Genomic DNA, 18,748 nt, shown 5'->3' with positions numbered 1-18,748 from the left:
TTCTGATTTCATGTTCAATAAACAAAGTTTCAGGAATTCTGCTTGGGATGGCTTGGATTGTACCTTATTAAGTGTTTCCCAAAGAAATCTAAAACAATCCCTGGCTAAGAATAAATAAATAAATAAATAAATAAATAAATAAATAAATAAAGGATTTGACCACTTGACCAACCGAGGTCATAGTTCTGGAGAAGAGTCCTTAGAAGGGAAGAGAGTGATAATAATAAAATTTTAAGAAGTACCAATTGAAATGGAGAAACACAGTTGTGGAGACCTTCCCAAGGCTTAAGAGCCAGAAGTAAAAGTCCATCCTGATTTTTATTCTTGTTGCTTTCCTGGTTCTTCAAGTTGATATCAAGAGAATTGAGAATCAGACCAAATAATCTCTCATTGGACCAGAATTTGACCCCGGTGTACTGTCCCTCTTCTTTTGGTAAAGAAGCAGCCACTTATTCAGAACCACTGTCTTTTACATAACTCACACAAAAGCACACATCTGTTGGCTTTGTAGACACCCATGCAAACTAACTGAGTTTAAAAGTACATATAAATAAATAACATTATACGAACAGAGCTGACTGTATACTTTATATACATATACCTATATATATATATGTTTAGCTACTACTACTATTACTATCCTTACATGTGTGTGCAGGGAATGCACACAGTGTAGGTCAAAGGACAACCTTCAAGAGAGGGTATCACTTTCCATCCTGGGATCCAGGAGGGAACTCAGGTCATAAACCACTTTATGCCTGCTTCTTCACAGCATAATGATTTTCTTTTTTTCTTCCTTTTTCATTCTTTCCATTTCCCTTGTTTCTTTTCCTCTCTCTTTTTCCTTTTGTTAAAAGATAATTTATTCTTTTGAGATTATAATACACTTATATCACTTCTCTGTTTGTTTCCCTCCCTCCATACTCCATCATACAGCTCCCCTTTCTCTCTTGCAAATTCATAGTCACTCTATCCTTAACTACTAATTATGTATGTATGTATGTATGTATGTATGTATGTATCTACCTATCATCTGTCTATCTATCATCTATTTATCTATCTATCTATCTGCCTTTCTACCTACCTATCATCTATCATCTATCTACCTGCCTATCATCTGTCTATCTATCTATCTATCTATCTATCTATCTATCTATCTATCTATCTATCTATCTTCTATCTATCCATCACCTGTCTATTATTTCTAAATATAAAATATACAGTCAGCTCTGTTCGTATAATGTTATTTATTTATATGTACTTTTAAACTCAGTTAGCTTATTTTATAGCTGTTTATGTCTGAAAATTAGATTGTTCTCAAAATTTTTGTTTAACTTCTTTTGAATGTGTTTCTAGCTTTTCTAATAAAAAGCTTTTTCATAAGCCTACATCCTATTTTATTTTGAAATAAATATTTATACTTAAAGTAAAGTCTCCTTAAGACCTTCCTTAGCATAGGAAGCATGTAGACTAGTGTTTTTCATTTGTTCATAGTTTCTGCTCCTAGGAAACGAAAACAGAAAATACTGGTACTCATACATCTTCTGGGATACAATTCAGTGTATTCTCCGTAGTGTCTAGGGACATTTGAAGAGGATGTTATAGATTTCTTTAGATATGTTCACAATGGTTCTGAATTTCATTGACACCACCTGCTTAAATGGTTTGAAAAATAGATGGGGAGAATTGAATGTTACACTAACTCGTAAAATTTAGCAGATAAAGACAGAAAGGCTCACAATGCTGCAGTGGATGACAAAGTTTGACACAATGAAAAAAATGTACTCATTTAAGGGACATGAATAGATGGTGTTCTGTATCCAGGCTGGAATTAGAAAGGAGAAAATGCTTTGAGGGAATGAGAGGTTCATTGTGAATGACAGAGGTCATGTCATCACAGGAAACAGCAGCCGATGGAGCCAGCTAGAAGCATCTCGATTGTAAGCACTGAAAACAGTCACTTAAATCTCTCTTGGTCAACAGCAATCAAGCAAGCTAACAAACAAATAAAAGTGTTCTAACAGGAAAGGACAATATGCTCTCTCAAACTGATCTTCTGAAAGTACCCATAACTGAGCGACAGCAATGAATGCTTGGAATTGAACAAAACAGTGATGGGTAGGAAAGAATTAATTCAATATGAAATCCCCAAACAAAAGCCAGAGGTATGATTTAAGATCAAAGACCATGGAGATAAAGCACAGTTGTGCTAAGTAAAGCCAAGTGCTTGTCTTTGATGGCCTGGCCTCAATATATCGGTTTCTTTAATGCTTTGTAGAAGAGGAGATTCCAGTTCTGTGCGTGTGGTCGTCACATGGGGCACGTCTTCCAAACTAGATATTACTTTGTTCTGATTTCATGTTCAATAAACAAAGTTTCAGGAATTCTGCTTGGGATGGCTTGGATTGTACCTTATTAAGTGTTTCCCAAAGAAATCTAAAACAATCCCTGGCTAAGTATCATGATCCTGAATTCTTTTTTATTTTTTTTAAAACAAAGCCTTCATAAAATATCTAGTTTTCTCTGTTCAGATTATTACAGTATGCTGTGTGGAATTCCTGGCCATGTCTCTCAAAAGTACCTGGAATTTAGGTATGCAGCCACACAGGTGTTTGTGTTTGGTTAATAGTGCCCTTCCCAGAACAGCTGTAAACTCTAACTCCTGTCCCAGGGGATATGATTCCCTCTGCTGGACACCATGGGCACTGCACCACAGATGTGCGTACAGACAAAACAGATACAAATACACAACAAATATGGGTATTGCACATTCTGGCAAGCACTCCACTACTGTGCTACATTCTCATCATACATATGTTTAATGAAAGAAGAACCAAATCCAGTCTTCCTGCTATTTTATTTACTGAGGAACAAGAAAAACAAAGCTTTCCCTGTGAAACCTTTTGGAAGTTTTCTGTGAATCTGGACAATCTTTAATGTTATAAATGAAGTTAAAACCATCTTGCATTTAAAATTCAGAGAGGGATATAAATGGGGGCAAAAGGGATTGGGGGAACAAAGAAGAATTATAGTTACAACAAAAAAGAAATTCAACACAACTAAAGGGATAACACAGCAGGCTTACTTATATCTTTTTAGCCATTTTCACCAATTGTCCATACTTTAGTACTCAGTGAATGAGAGTTGGGATTATAGATGATTAAGACATGAGAAATCTTTGCTTTGACCTTTAAAACGAGCTTCCACATGGAGTCTGTTAGACACACAGAAATGTTGTTTCTTGACACACAGTAGATTATTTATCTCACCCAGTCATGGCTCATTTATTTGCTAAGTGGATAGATTGTTAGTTAATATAATAAAAATATTCATTTGAAATGACTCTTGGGATCCTACAAAGTCAAATATAGACCAATTACTTTATTATGTAATGTGCTCTCTACTTCCTGGAGTGGATATTTCTATTGCTAAGTGAAGTCTGTAAGTCACTAAGCATGTGAAATGTATCATAACTGAAACAATGTGCTCCTGCTTTGCATGACTACAGAGAAGATTTTATATTCAGAAAAAGGGAATAGAGGCTTCAATGTTCATATAATTCTTTCCATACAGTTATTTCTAATATTTGATAAGAATAGTTTTAAATATCATGAATGGGTTTGATCCATAAAAACACCTTTGCATCATTTTAGGTCTAGATCATTAGATGATAAATGTATAGATTAGCAGCCTAGTTATTTTAAAGGGAAAAAACAGATTTGTAGACAGACACTTAGTGAGACTATAGACAGATGGATTTATTAATGTATATTAGATATTCACATTATATTATATTCATTGTGATATATATATATATATACATACATACATACATACATACATACATATATAAACATGACCAAGTTATCCCTTTACAGAACACAAAATAGTAACTTCCTCTGATGTAGAGCCTGTGATAACCAATATTCCATCTTTCCCCCTCAGGATGTGTTCTCCTCTAAGAGTTCATGTTCATAATATAAACAAGAAGTGAAAAATGGCATCATGAATAGGAAAAAATAGATACTGATCTGTTCTTTTATATCAGTTCTGTATATCAGCTTTCTTTAGTGTGGTGGTGGTTGTGGTAGTGGTGGTAGTGGTTGTGTATTGTTAGTCATTGTTGACCAAAGAAATAATATTGACCTCAACTCTGGTTGAGTTGATTGGATAAATCAGCTTCACTGGAAATGTAACTGATGTTTAAAATCTATTCTCTTAATTTATTTTAGTTGAATTAATTCTTGAATGAGTTATCTAGTTTGAATGTGAAATGCTCCCCCCCCCACAATTAACAGTTCTCTAGTTCTTTACTGTGTCCTTGAAGCCATAATCCAGAATCAGATCCCACCCCTTGACTTGCTCCTGTCAGCTATCTGCCCCAAAATTCAGAAGGAAATCTAAAGAGGGGAAGAGGAATGGCAGCTAATTAAGATTCATTTCTTTTTTGTCTGTTTGTTTTTACTTCTTTTACTAATAACTTTTACTAAAATCTTTTCTCATTTTACATAGCTATCCTCATTCCCACCCCTTCCCCTCTTCCAGCCCCACCCTCCCTGCCCACACCCTCACCCTCTTCCCCTCCTCAGAAAGGGTAATTCCCAAGGGGAGTCACCGAAGTCTGACACTTCACTTTAAGGCAAGACCATGCCCTTCCCCTATATCTATGCTGAGCAAGGTTTCCCTCCAAAGAGAATGTGCTCCAAGATGCCAGTTCAAGCACTAGGGATAATTTTCGCCTCACAGACTGTCCAAGCCTCACCCTGTCCCCAAATTCAGTGGGCCTAGTTTTGCCCTAGGCAGGTTCCCTGGCTGTCAGTCCAGAGTCAGTGCGTTCTCACTAGCTCAGGTCAGCTGTTTCTGTGTGTATCACCATCATGATCTTGACCCCTTTGCTCATATTATTGCTCCCCCCTCTCTTAGACTTATAAATGAATGATAATAAAATTTCAAATAATTAACATTAATGACAGTATTAAATTTGATAGGCTGTTTTTGTTTTTTCATACTTCAAGCTGGAAATACAGATGAAAGGAACTGTATAGGTTCTGGTCATGTGTGATTTTCCCATTTTTAAACTGAGTTAACATTACTCTAAGGCTGCCTCTGTACCTTTAGTCTCTTTGTTACAAACAACAAACTTAGTTTAGTTGTGATATTGCTTTTTGTTTTTCTTTTGTTTGTTTTACTGTTCCTTTGGGGGAACAGTGCTGACAAGATGGTGACATAGGCAATGAAAGAATTCCTCAAGGCGGAAAGGCGGAAGGAAAAATTTATTAGAAATGCTGTGATAAAGCTGCAGTGGAAAAGCCAGCAAGAAAAAAAAAAGCTTTCTGCACTGAGGTCTCCTAAGGCTCTGTTTTTCTAGATGGAGGGGTTTTACATAGGTAGTCAGAGCAGGTTTCTTTGCTATTACAGTGTAATTATACTTCCCTCCTCTTCTTTCCTCCAACTAAACTCTCGCCCTGCTCTCTCTCAAGATCATGGTCTGTTTTACTTAATTGTCATTGCAAAATTACCAAATCCTTAAATAAATGTATCCATCTAGGACCCTAGAAAGCCACTTGTATGTGTTTTATTTGGTGCTGACCACAGTACTGGATAACCAATTCGTGTGCTGTCTCTGGGGAAGACGGTGTTTTCTGCTCTCAGCATTTCTTAATGGCTTACCCTTCTTTTTCTGAGATTGAAACCTCCTGAGCTTTTCCCCTTCCATGCCTGCTGGTGTTTTCATGGTTTAGGCCGCCGTGCTGTTGAGACTTCATGGCTATGGCTTCTTTGACGATTTTAGGAAACACGGTCTCACACCAAACTCCCTGTTCCTCTAGCTAAAACATTATTTCTGCCCCCGCTTCTGCAATAACACCTGAGCCGTGGGGCATGATCTCATGTTCTCTGCATTTAAGAAACTTTCCTGAATCTCTTAATGTATAATGGTGCGAGAGGAAAAGGACATTTATTCAGAGCTAAGTTGGCTAGAACTGGGTAGCTTTGACAGGATAGCAAACAGTTATGCTCAGAGGCCATTTGGAGAGTGGCCATTTGAATACTTAACTGAAGCAAGATAAGGTTGACCAGTAAGCCTCATTTGGTAGACAGGAGATTTATATTTTACCTTGTGTTACACTGTTGGTAAATGCAGGGCTTGGGAACTGATCTCAGACAGTACTGGGGTTGGCATTGCCTTTGCAGGTTTTAATGAAGAAAGAACATGGCATTAAAGTCATTCTATTGTTCCATATTCACAGTTTTTGAATCACCTGCTTTTTCTGATCATCTGTCTCCAATTTCCCATTCCAAGGCCTTTAAAAAAACTATATAGATTGTGAAACAAAATGCCAGTTTTCAACTGGGCTTGCTAGTTTGGCTGGCAATTAAGCTATTTAGTCTATGTTCTTTTTCTCTTCTAATGCATTATAAATAATTTAACAGCATGGCAAAAGAGCAGCTTGACAAATGACCAAACAATCTTGCACACCTGCTGAGTACCACATGATACATTCTTTGACTTCTGAAGTTTTTAATGTATAATAAATTAAACAAGCCGAGATTTAAAACAGTCACCAATTAAGTAGTCCTTCAAGTCAGTAAGGAACATCCTTGAGCTTTCCAAACTCACACTTTAGAAGAAGACAACAAAAAAGAAACACATTAACTCATCAAAAAGGTAGCTGTTTATTTGTGATAGGCAACCACATCAATAGAAATATGGACTGTAATAATTTTTGTGAAGTGTATTTGGTGAAAATTTGCCCTTACATCATTATAATGTTGGTGTAGGTAGTGTGTGGGGCTGAGCTGAGTGACTCTGTTGCTTGCTGATGTCTTCTGGTTATAAAGGACCACTGAGTCTGTTTATTAGCATCATGTGTTACTTTCTTCTATTACTGTAGGTGAGATGAGAAATTCCTTGGAGTTCTGGCTCTGTTTCATTAAATCTCTCATCACATTGAAGTTCCTTGAAGCATTCTTACAATGGACATCAGAGTCTATCACTTTGGCCTTGACTACCACCTACTATGGTGTTCCTAATAAAAGAAAGAAATAATAGCTTCCTCTCATTCAGCATGTATTGCAAGGTCAGTGATTATTCACAAGAAAACATTAATAACAAATAGTACCAAGAGCTGTCTAGATGTATTCATGTTTATAGAGTTTATGAAGGAATGTAAGACTGAAGAAAATTAGAAAAAATACTGTTCAAAATGATTAAACAGAAATTACTTGTTATTATGTATACTTTTCTTCTGTATGCTATGTAGATTTCTTTTCATTTTATGTTTCCTACGTATCATACTAAGAAAGCTTTGGAGGATTGAATCCCAGAACATATGATCACCTTAGAGCTCAGGTTTCAAATTATAAGCAAATCATTAAATAAAAGTAATCAGAGTTTCTTATACAAGTAATTGATACCAAGCTTGGGGCATAAAAATTTAAGACAAATTTAGTATATTCAGTAGAATAATAAGTGACATTAATCAAAGAAGGATAACTTTTGCATATCCATAATATAAATATGTATATACATACAAAGAAAAGGGGTTTTTCTTAAACAGTAATTCTAATATGTAAAGGGAGAAGGATGTAGATATGATTTCCAGGGAATGTGAAGCAATTGTCTAGTTGAAAAATTTGCTGGAGGGTGCATTCTGTAGGAATTGAAGTCAAGGTTCTCCAGGCAAGGGGTTTCTTTTCATAAGATGCATTTAAAGACCAAACATTACACCTATGGGATTCTTTACAATTATACATAACTCCAGTGTAATTTTGAGAAATGTTACAGACAAACCAGGGTGAAGGGATGATCTCCAAACCAGATTCTCTCTATTTTCAATTTCAAGAGCAACAAAGATAATGAAAAACAGAGAATCATAGCAGTGTGGGCAGATTGCCATGGCAACTAAACACACGTGGCATGTGGGAAAGAAAAATATGTATAGGATGAGGAGGATTTTCCAGTCTACCTGGTAGTGTTACCTACCATTTTCTTAGTTTTTCTAACTCAGTGTGAGCATTTGAGACATTAATGTAAAGAAATCAGAATGGAGGACATACAGAAGATCGTTATCCTTCTGTATGTTATGTTTGAAATCTCAAACAAAAATTATGAAGAACTATGAAATAAGTGGAGATAGTTTCCCATTCTTAATTCCATTGCTAGAAATAAACTTGGACACCTGTCACTGTATGTAGAACAGATATTGTATTTACTCTTACAGTAATAAGTTAATAAAGTAATTTTTAAATGCCTTTTCGTCTTCAGATATCTTACAAGTCCTCTTTATAACATGCTATAAGAAACTGTAACAGATTATCACTTAAGGACAAAATACCAATAACAACAACATACAACCCCAGAAAGACAGAGGTGGATTTAATAACATCTAAAGGTCATTTTATTTTTAGTCTTTGATTGGCAGCTGGCAGAGGCCACCAGATTGCCTTACTCCTGCTGCAGCATAATCTTGCTTGGCTCTCTTATTCCAATATTACAGTTGGCCTCTCTCCCCTCCCTGAGTTCCTTGCAAAAGCAAGGATAAATTGCTTGAACTAATTTGCTTGAAATCCTTCTGGAATAAATGATAACATGCTTATTAGGAATATTTTATGTTCAGAAATTTCATTATATAAATTACTTAAATTAATTAAAGAGTAAATCATAGTGACGAATGTCCAAAATCCATTAACTAATTAAAAGAGACAAATGAGTTCCCTTGCCATTCCATTCTACATACTTTCCTAAATGCTTCTGGCGTCAGTAAATTTGTTTATGGTACTGCACGAGGATAAAAATTGCCAGAAGACCTCACTTTGATTACGCCTTTTTAGTGTCTTCTACTTTAACTGATTCCTATTTTGACGATGAGTGACTTGTTACCAACAGTGTAGCAGTGTTCTTACAATGAAGGAGGTCGTTATGCCTATGGTAATTACATAGGAGAAAGAACTAAGAAAATATTTGAATAGAAATTGGAGAACAAACTCTAAAGGGGGGATTTCATAGGGAGCAAGGAAGCATGAACAAACTATGTATTTTGCCAAAGAATTTTGAAAAAAGCCAGCTAGCAGGAAGGATGCTTCCAGATCAGCTTCATATCGACTTCTCCACTTGCTGTGATCAAAGGTGTGGCATCTTCAGCATTAGGGCTTTATTATCAAGTTTGGTGGTTAGCTAAGAATTATGGCATTATCTATATTGTTTGGGAGCCTTGAGGTAATCCCTTACTAGGAGCCTATAGGGAAGTATCCTACATCTAGCACTGAGGATTTTATTCAGTAACTCACAATCTCTGGGGGAAGTATTATCCACCATTATGTGGGGCAACTCTATCAGCTGGCGCTGAGAAATATCACCATTGCCTGTCTTGCTTGACACTATGATTCTTTCTATATGAGCTTTTATGGCTGGCTCTAAATCTAGAGATGTGGCTGATTATTGCTTCCGTTACTGTCTTATTATTTTCTTGTTTCATTATCTCTCTATTTTGGACACCAATCACATGCTTTTGACAACTTTACTTTGTATTCCATACCCCTAAGCCTCAAAAATATAACATTTATTATTTCTTTATCTTTTCCTACTTATCTCCAGGGAGTTTCTCAGAGTGTTCTGTGCTATAAATTCATTCTAAAACTGTGTCTCTCCTGCTTCACATATGATCAAATTGTACTTTATAATCTTTTTTAAATGAAATATTTCCTTTCTGTTGATTTTTGTTGGATGGTAGGCCAGCGAACCCACATGAAGCATGGCATTGTCCTTTATTCACAATCCTAACGCTTCCCACATATTTTTAGCTTTATTTTTCCCCATGTCTTTGTGCTCTTATGTATTTCAGGTTCTCTGTAGAAAATGTAGGTGGACCAAAAAAGAGAAACTGGGTAAGATTCTGCCCCAACCAAGCAATTTTAAGGAAGTAAGAATCCCTAAACAAGAACGTTGAATATCAGTGAAGATTTGCTGGTCAATGACATTTTTTTTCCACCAGGTAAATTTCCAACCCAGATATTGCTGGATGTCTCTAGAAAACAAAAATTGGAGCATGCATCTTCATTAGGATTACAGAGATTAAGAACAGTGAGGAATATGTGCATGTGACTATTACTGTGCCCATTCATACCAAGTCCCAACCTATGGAAACAGCCCATGGACCAAAACTGCAGGTCTCTATTTTGAAGAGTTAGTCTCTGCAGCAGCTCAGTGGACTGATATGCAGAGTGTGGGAGGAACAATCTTTGTCAGGAAAGTGCACAACAATCGGTTATCCAATAGCAAATGGTCAGCCTTGAAAAAATGCACGTCAAATAGGATTCTACAGACTAAGCTTGCTGTGTTTATGTATTTAGAAATCTATATGTATATCCATTTACATATATGCATGTAACATCAAATAATGCAAAAAGAGACCAAAATTTAAAAAATAGCAAGAATGAAATATATGGGAGAATTTGGAAGAGAGAAATGATGAAATTACAGCGTAAGCTCAAAAAATAAATAATTTGAAAGGGAGTGAATTCCAGACCTTCCCTTCAATTCTGCTTACATTTTGTACTTAGTGTCTACACATAAGCTATTTTCTGATCACCCTGATGTGGGTTTGTAACCAGAAGAAGGATTAATGGATGCTTCATTACATTCAATTTAACACTGTTGAAATTTATCCTTCAACACAAACCATCACTTAGGCTGCCGAGCTAGTTTACTGAATCTGTCCTTATCAATCAAATTTATTAAAACCAATACCTAAACCATTGAGTGAGTCTACTGATATCTTCTAATTACCTTTGTCTTCAGCAGAGAGAGACTATGGGCAGCTTAATTGAGCCAAGGGGAGTTACTCAGAAGAAACATTGATAATTAGTGGTGTTTCTCCATCCAGTCAAAGCTACGTGCATAGGGCTAGGAACAAGCCATACAAGCAACGTCAAATCCAGATTTCTCTTTACTGATAGCAAACATCCTCAGTGTTTCGGGCTTATGTCTGGGTAGTGGGACTGTGTACATTTATTTCTCCCAGTTCCCTATGAAGCTTTAGTGTTTTAGATGCTCAGTATGAACTTTTCTCATGGAGCACATGTAATTTTCCCACAAGACTCTGTTAACTGAATAAAAAATTCTCTTTCTGCCCATGCAAGTGCAAGAGGTGCTTAACTATGTGATGCAGAGAATAAAATTAGCCCTTAGGAGAGTCTGAGACTGAATATTTGCTGAAGAGGAATATTAGAAAGTTAAAGAGAAGGAACGAGTGTTGCAGAAAAGCACTCAGAAATGGTTTCCATTCTCCTCAGGTTCAAATAATCCACAGCTGACTTAGCTGGATGGCTCCCTGGATCAATTCTTCTGAATGCCTTTGGATGTATGTAGATGTATGTAGATAGGGGAACAGATTGTGAAGCTCTCTCAGCACATTAGGCAGAAGCTGCTTTTAGAGAAATTTCAAATTATCCGGCACTTGATGAACTTAACGAGACTGTAAATTCCCCCTTCACTACTTAAACCGCTGTCTTTCCGTGCTAATGAGAGAACTCTCTGATTGCATCTTACACTCTATAAGGTGTAAATTGCTTCAGTAAAATTAAGATTTGCCTATATTCAAACTACTGATAGCTTCTCTACTTTCTACTTTTTCTATGTAGTAGGATTTGGTTATTGAAAAGAAAATATACTCTAGCCCTAGCTTTAAAAAATAATGTAATAATGTCATGCTTTTGAAAAGATGTATTTTATTTTTAATTATGTGTATGGGAGAGCATTTGTGTATTTGTAAAGGTGCACAATGAGGCCAAAAGATGGTGTTAGACCCACTGGAGTAGGATTTATAAACATCTGTGAGTTGCCCTTGTAGATACTGGAAACCAAACTCTGATCCTCTGCAAGAGTAGTAAATCTTAAATACTGAGTTCTCTCTCCAGTCCCATAATTTTATGTTTTAAGTTCATTGTTGGTTAGTATTAATAGTTCATTATATTTATCAATTTGTGTATATCATCTCTGGATATTTGATTCTTTATATTGAGGAAGGTATATTAACTACCTTTAGAGTTGATAGTTAATGTCCAGTAAAATAAGGGAATGTATTGTCTTGTCTTCATCAGGATGTTATATCATCCTGACCTCCTCCAGCCCTTGTGTTTCCCTAATAATATTTAACAAAAGGACATTAAGAAGATATAAATTGTAAATTAAGAAGTCAAACTTTCAATATTTATAGATGATATGATAGTATACATAAGTGTCCCCAAAAATTCTACCAGAGAACTCCTAAGGCTGATAAAATGTCTTTAGTAGTGTGACTGGATACAAGATTATCGAAAAAAAAAAAATCAGTAGCCCTCCTATATATAAATAAAAAAACAGGCCAAGAAAGAAATCAGGAAAACACCAACCTTTTAAATAGCCACAAATAAGATAAAATATCTTGGGCTAACTTTAACCAAACAAGAGAAAGACCTGTATGACAAAAATTTTAAGACTTTGAAGAAAAAAAAAATGAAGAAGGTATCAGAAAATGGAAAGATCTCTCATGCTCTTGGATAGATAGGATCAACATAGTAAAAGTGGCAATCTTACAAAAAGCAATCTAGAGATTCAATACAAACCTCATCAAAATCCTAACACAATCCTTCACAGACCTTGAAAGAGCGATACTCAACTTCATAGAGAAAGTCAAAAAAACCCAGGATAGCTAAGACAATCCTGTGCAATAAAGGAACTTCTGAAGGCATCACCATCCTTGACTTCAAGCTCTACTATAGAGCTATACTAATAAAAAAACAGATAGATATTGACATAAGAACAGGCACATAGACCAATGTATTTGATTGAAGATCTTGACATTAATCCACACACCTGTGAACATGTGATTTTTGACAAAGAATCTAAAACTGTACAATGGATAAAAGAAAGCATCTTTAACAAATGGTGCTGGCATAACTGGATATCAACATGTAGAAGACTTCAAAGAGATTCATATCTATCCCCATGCACAGAACTCAAGTCCAAGTGGATCAAAGACCTCAACATAAATCCAGTTACATGAACCTGATAGATGAGAAAGTGAGAAGTAGCCTTGAATGCATTGACATGGGAGACTACTTCTTAAATATAACACCAGTAGCACAGACACTGAAAGCAATAATCAATAAATGGGACCTTTTGAAACTGAAGCTTTTAAAAGGCAAAGGACACAGTAAATATACAAAATGGCAGCCTAGAGAATTGGGAAAAATCTTTACCAACTTTACATCTGACAGATGGCATATCTCCAAAATATATAAAGAATTCAAGAAACTAGACATCAAAAAATCGAATTAAAATGGGGTTCAATCTAAGCCTAGAATTCTCAACAGAAGAATTTCAAGTAGCTAAAAGACATTTAAAGAATTGCTCAACATTCTTAGTCATCAGGGAAATGCAAATCAAAAAGACTCTGATATACTATCTTACACCTGTCAGAGTGTCTAAGATCAAAAATACTGATGAAAACTCTTGTTGGAGAGGTTGTGGGGTATAGGTAACACTTCTTCACTGCTGGTGGGAGTGAAAACTTGTACAGCCATTTTGGAAATCTGTATGGCTATTTTTCTAAAAACTGGGAATCAATCTACCTTAATACTCAATACCACTCTTGGGCATATACACGAAGGATGTGCAATCATACCTTAAGGACACTCACACAACTATGGTCTTAGCAGCATTATTCTTAATAGCCATAACATGGAAACAACCTAGATTCCCTAAGTTGAAGAAAGAAAAAAATGTGATATATTTTATACAATGGAGTATTACTCAGCTAAAATAAACAATAACATCATGAAATTTGGAGGCAAACGGATAAAACTAGAAAAAAAAATCATCCTGAGTGAGGTAACCCCAACCCAGAAAGACAAACATGGTATGTACTCACTCATAAGTTGATACTAGATGAAAAAAAAAAAGGACAGATAGACTATAATCCACAGCTCCTAGGAAGCCATGTATCAAGGAGGACCCTAAGAAGGACACATGGATCACCCTGGGAAAAGGAAATAGATGATATTTCCTGGACAAACTGGGGATGGGGTAGAGGGTAGGGGTAGTGAGTGGGAACATGAGGGAACAGAATGGTCGAGTTAGGGAGAGATGGAGTGGGAGAAAAATGAAGGAGAAATCTTGATAGAGGGAGTCATTATGGGATTAGGGAGAAACCTGGTTCTAGGGAACTTCCCAGGAATCCACAAGGATGACCCCAGATAAAACTCTTAGCAATAGTAGAGGAGTGCCTGAACTGGTCTTCCCTAGTATTCAGATTGGTGACTACACCAACTGTCATCATAGAACCTTTCATTCAGTAACTGATAGAAGCAGATGCAGAGACCCACAACCAAGTACTAGGCCAAGCTCTGGGAATCCAGTTGAAGAGAGAGAGGAGGGATTATATGAGCAAGGGTGGTATCAAGATCATGATGGAGAAAGCCACAGAGATAGCTGACTTGAGGTCATAGGAGCTCATGGACTCTAGACCAATAGCTGGGGAGCCTACATGGAACCTACCTTGCCTCTCTGAATGTGTATGACAGTTGTCTAGCTTGGTCGGTTTGAGGGGCCCCTGGCAATGGGAGCAGGATTTATTCCTGGAGCATAAACTGACTTTTTGGCGCCTATTCCTTATGGTGGGATGTCTTGCTCAGCCTTCAGGGATAGGGGTTTGGTCTTGCCTGAACTTAACATGCCAGTCTTTTTTGACTCCTCGTTGAAGGCCTTACCTTTTTCTGAGGAGTGAATGGGGTTTGATTGGAGGAAGGTGGAGAGGAAGTGGGAGGAGGGGATGGAGGTGAACTGTGATTGGTATGTAAAATGAATAAAATTTTTTAAATAATAAAAAAGTCACCTTAAGTTTGATTCATGCAATTATGTTCAACCTGTGTCCTGTAGGAAACATGTACACCAGAACAGCACAACATTTAAACTTACCTAAAGACAAACAAGTTTTTAAAGAACAAAAGCTTCCTTACACTGGTGCACATTTCTAGTCATATCAGGGTCTGCATGTGACAGTTATGGAAACAGAAGGGCTAATTGAGGAGGAAGGACAAACACTAAACTTAATGGTCCTCTTAAAATAAAGGGGGGAGAGCTGTTCAGTGGCAAGAGTCCCTCCATATTTTAATAAGTTACATCATAGAAACTGAAATAGTGCCTATTGCTAAGACAAATGTAACACTACGTACAGCAGGGCATGTGAGTGAAAGAGAACTCATAGTCCTTTATAAACAGGAAGAAAATAATTAAAACGCTATGGGTTTATTAGTTCAATTTAATTTTGACTCACTCATTAGCAGGGAAAGCTTTGCTTTGAGCCTCTTTGCAAATTCTAGTACTTTAGATTATAATTTCCTTTACTTACTTATGAAGTATTAACTTTATAAAATTACACGAAAAAATTGCCCAACAGATGTGTTTGCAGCAGTACCACATAGGGTTTCCTGATGCAGAGCAGATTTCAAATTGAGTTCAACATTTAAAAGAGGATGAAGCATGCATGCTCTTCCTGTCAGAAACATGAATAATTAAAGTCTGGGAGAGATATCAGAAATAAAGGGAAGGTAAAATGATTGCCCTTAAGTCTTGAGAAACCTTTAATTTGAGGTATGGTGCCATTTATTTGCTTGCCGAAAAAGTGATTAAATGGACTGTGCTTCAACAGCAATTAAAGAGCTTCTATTAGAGACAGGCACATATGGTATGAATCCTGTCAACCTCTTGTCCTGATGTATATTACTGAAAACATCTTGTGAATTTCAAAGACAGAACAGTATATTTAGAGGGCATAGCTGTTTCTAAAATTTCTCACATTTACAGTTTATGGCAGTTAGAGTATTTCAACTTGATAATCACATCAGAAGCAAGATTACTACTTATCACATAACAAAGTAGTGAGCTGTAGCTCTACATGTTATATTACAAACCCGGACCACCAAGTGAAGACTATTTGCAGCCTCTGTTCTTCTGACGTTCTTCTATTCATAAAATCAGTAAAAGTTCTCTTTAAATACACAGTAAACTCTGTTAACAGGAGTTACCACACAAGCTCCCATTGACAACCATCTAGTCTTGAAAATTACATACAGCACTTAACCCTTTAAAGCATTCATGGGCTACAGTAAATTTGAAAAGCACACTGGATAACAGGTGAATATGTAGATGTCCAACATCTAGGACAGAACTTCATCAAGATTTTGAGTAATGGACATTTGTGAGAGATCAAACAGGGAGTTGAAGACAGTCTACCAAGAGCCTGATAAAATTCACATGTGAGTGCTCAAATAAATATTATAATAAATAAGTATTTAAGCCGGGCGATGGTGGCGCACGTCTTTAATCCCAGAACTCGGGAGGCAGAGGCAGGTGGATCTCTGTGAGTTCGGGACCAGCCTGGTCTACAGAGCTAGTGCCAAGACAGGCTCCAAAGCCACAGAGAAACCCTGTCTCGAAAAACCAAAAATAAAATAAAATAAAATAAATAAGTATTTATAGGGACTGTGTGATGTCATGCAGTGTCATTTCCAAAGAACTGAGAATAAAGTTGTTAGGAATCTATCAGGGACAAACTATGTTTGTTTTTTGTGTGTTTAAGGTTGAATAGCTGAAGAGTGTTGGAAGGACAAAAAAAAAAGAGTTATGAGATTTTCTATTTTTAAAAAAGAAAACAAACTATCTTTTTTCATTTTACATACCAAACCAATTTTCCACTCCCTCTCCTCCTCCAACTATCCTCCACCCCACCTTCCATCCACTCCTCAGAGAGGGTAAGACACACAGTTTTAGGGAAGGTCCAAGGCCCTTCCTATTATATCTAGGCTGAGCAAAGTATCCATTCAAAGAGAATAGGTTCCCCAAATGTCAGTACAAGCAGTCGGGATAAATCCTGGTGCCACTGCCAGTGGCCCTGCAGTCTGTCCCGGCCATACAACTGTCACCCACACTCAAAGGGTCTAGTTTGGTTCTATACTGGTTCCTCCCCATCTGGCTATAGTTGGCGAGCTCCCATTAGCTCAGGTCAATCGTTTCAGTGGGTGAACTCATCACGGTCTTGACCTCTTTGCTCTCATTCCTCCCACTCTCCAATTGGACTTCGGGATCTCAGTCCAGTGGTCCATTGTGGGTCTCTGCCACTGTTTCCATTAGCTGCTGGGTGAAGGTTCTATAGTGACATTTAAGATATTCATGAATATGATGACAGGACAAGACCAGTTTGAGTACTTTATCCATTATTGCTTAGGGACCTAGCTGGGGTCATCCTTTGTGGATTCCTGGGAATTTCTTGAGTGTTTCTTGCTAGCCCCAAAAGGGCTCCCTCAATCAAAATAACTTTTCTTGCTTTCCTCTCTGTCTTTCCTCCTTCTCAACTATCTCATTCCCTCAAATTCTCGTCCCCCTTCTCCTTTCTCACCTCATCTTCCCCTTCTGCCCTGCTTTCTCCTCCCACCCCTGTGCTCCCAATTTTGTCTGGTGAACTTGTCTATTTCTCCTTTCCGTGGTGCTGGCATAACTGGATGTCAACATGTAGAAGAATGCAAATAGATCCATGTCAATCCCCATGCACAAAATGATTATATAGACCTCAATATAAATCCGACCACACTGAACCTAATAGAAGAGAAAGTGGGGAGTAGCTTTCAATGCATGCACACTGGAAACCATTTCCTAAATATAAACCCAGTAGTACAGATACTTAGAGAAACAATTAATAAATGGGACCTCCAGAAACTGAGAAGATTCTGTAAAGCAAAGGACACAATCATTAAAACGAAAAGGCAGCCTACTGAATGGGAAAAGATATCCACCAATCCCACATCAGACAAAGGAATGATCTTCAAATTATATAAAGAACTCAAGAAATTAGATACCAAAATTCCAAATCCAATTAAAATTGGGTTACAAATATAAACAGAGAATTCTCAACAGAAGAACTTCAAATGGCCAAAAGACACTAAGGAAATATTCAACATTCTTAGGCATCAGGGAAGTGCAAATCAAAATGATTCTGAGATAACATCTTACACCAGTCAGAATGGTTAAGATCAAAAACACCAATGACAGCTTATGTTGGAAAGGATGTGGAGTAAGGGGAAGCTCCTCCACTGCTTGTGGTAATGCAAACTTGTACAACCACTCTGGAAATCAGTATGGTGGTTTCTCAGAAAAATGAAAATCAACCTACTTCAGCAGCCAGCAATACCACTCTTGGCATATACCCAAAGGATGCTCAATCATACTGTAAGAACATCTGTTTAACTGTGTTCATAGTGACATTATTTGTAATAGCCAGAACCTAGAAACAACCTAGATGCCCCTCAACCAAAGAATGGATAAAGAAAATATGGTAGATTTATACAGTGGATTACTACTCAGAGGGAAAAAAATCAATACACCTTGAAATTTGTATGCAAATGGATGGGACTAGAAAAAAAAACCATCCTGAGTAAGGTAATTCAGACCCAGAAAGTTGAAAGTGGTATTTACTCACTCATAAGTGGATACTGGCTGTAAAGCAAAGGATGACAAGCCTATAGCCCAATGACCCTAGAGATTTCAAAAGCTTAATGAAGATGCCTAGCTGTACAGCTTGAGATGCCAAGAGAAGTCAAAAGCAACAATAACCTTGGGGAAAAATGTCTCATTCTTGATTCATCGACAAAGGCCCATATTCTTTCTTGGTAGGCACAAACTGGTACCCAAACAACACAATATTTTATACCATTA

This window comes from Microtus ochrogaster, linkage group LG1 (genome assembly GCF_000317375.1).
Source record: "Microtus ochrogaster isolate Prairie Vole_2 linkage group LG1, MicOch1.0, whole genome shotgun sequence".
In the NCBI taxonomy this organism is placed as follows: Eukaryota; Metazoa; Chordata; class Mammalia; order Rodentia; family Cricetidae; genus Microtus; species Microtus ochrogaster.
Note: the sequence above shows the minus strand (reverse complement) of the source record.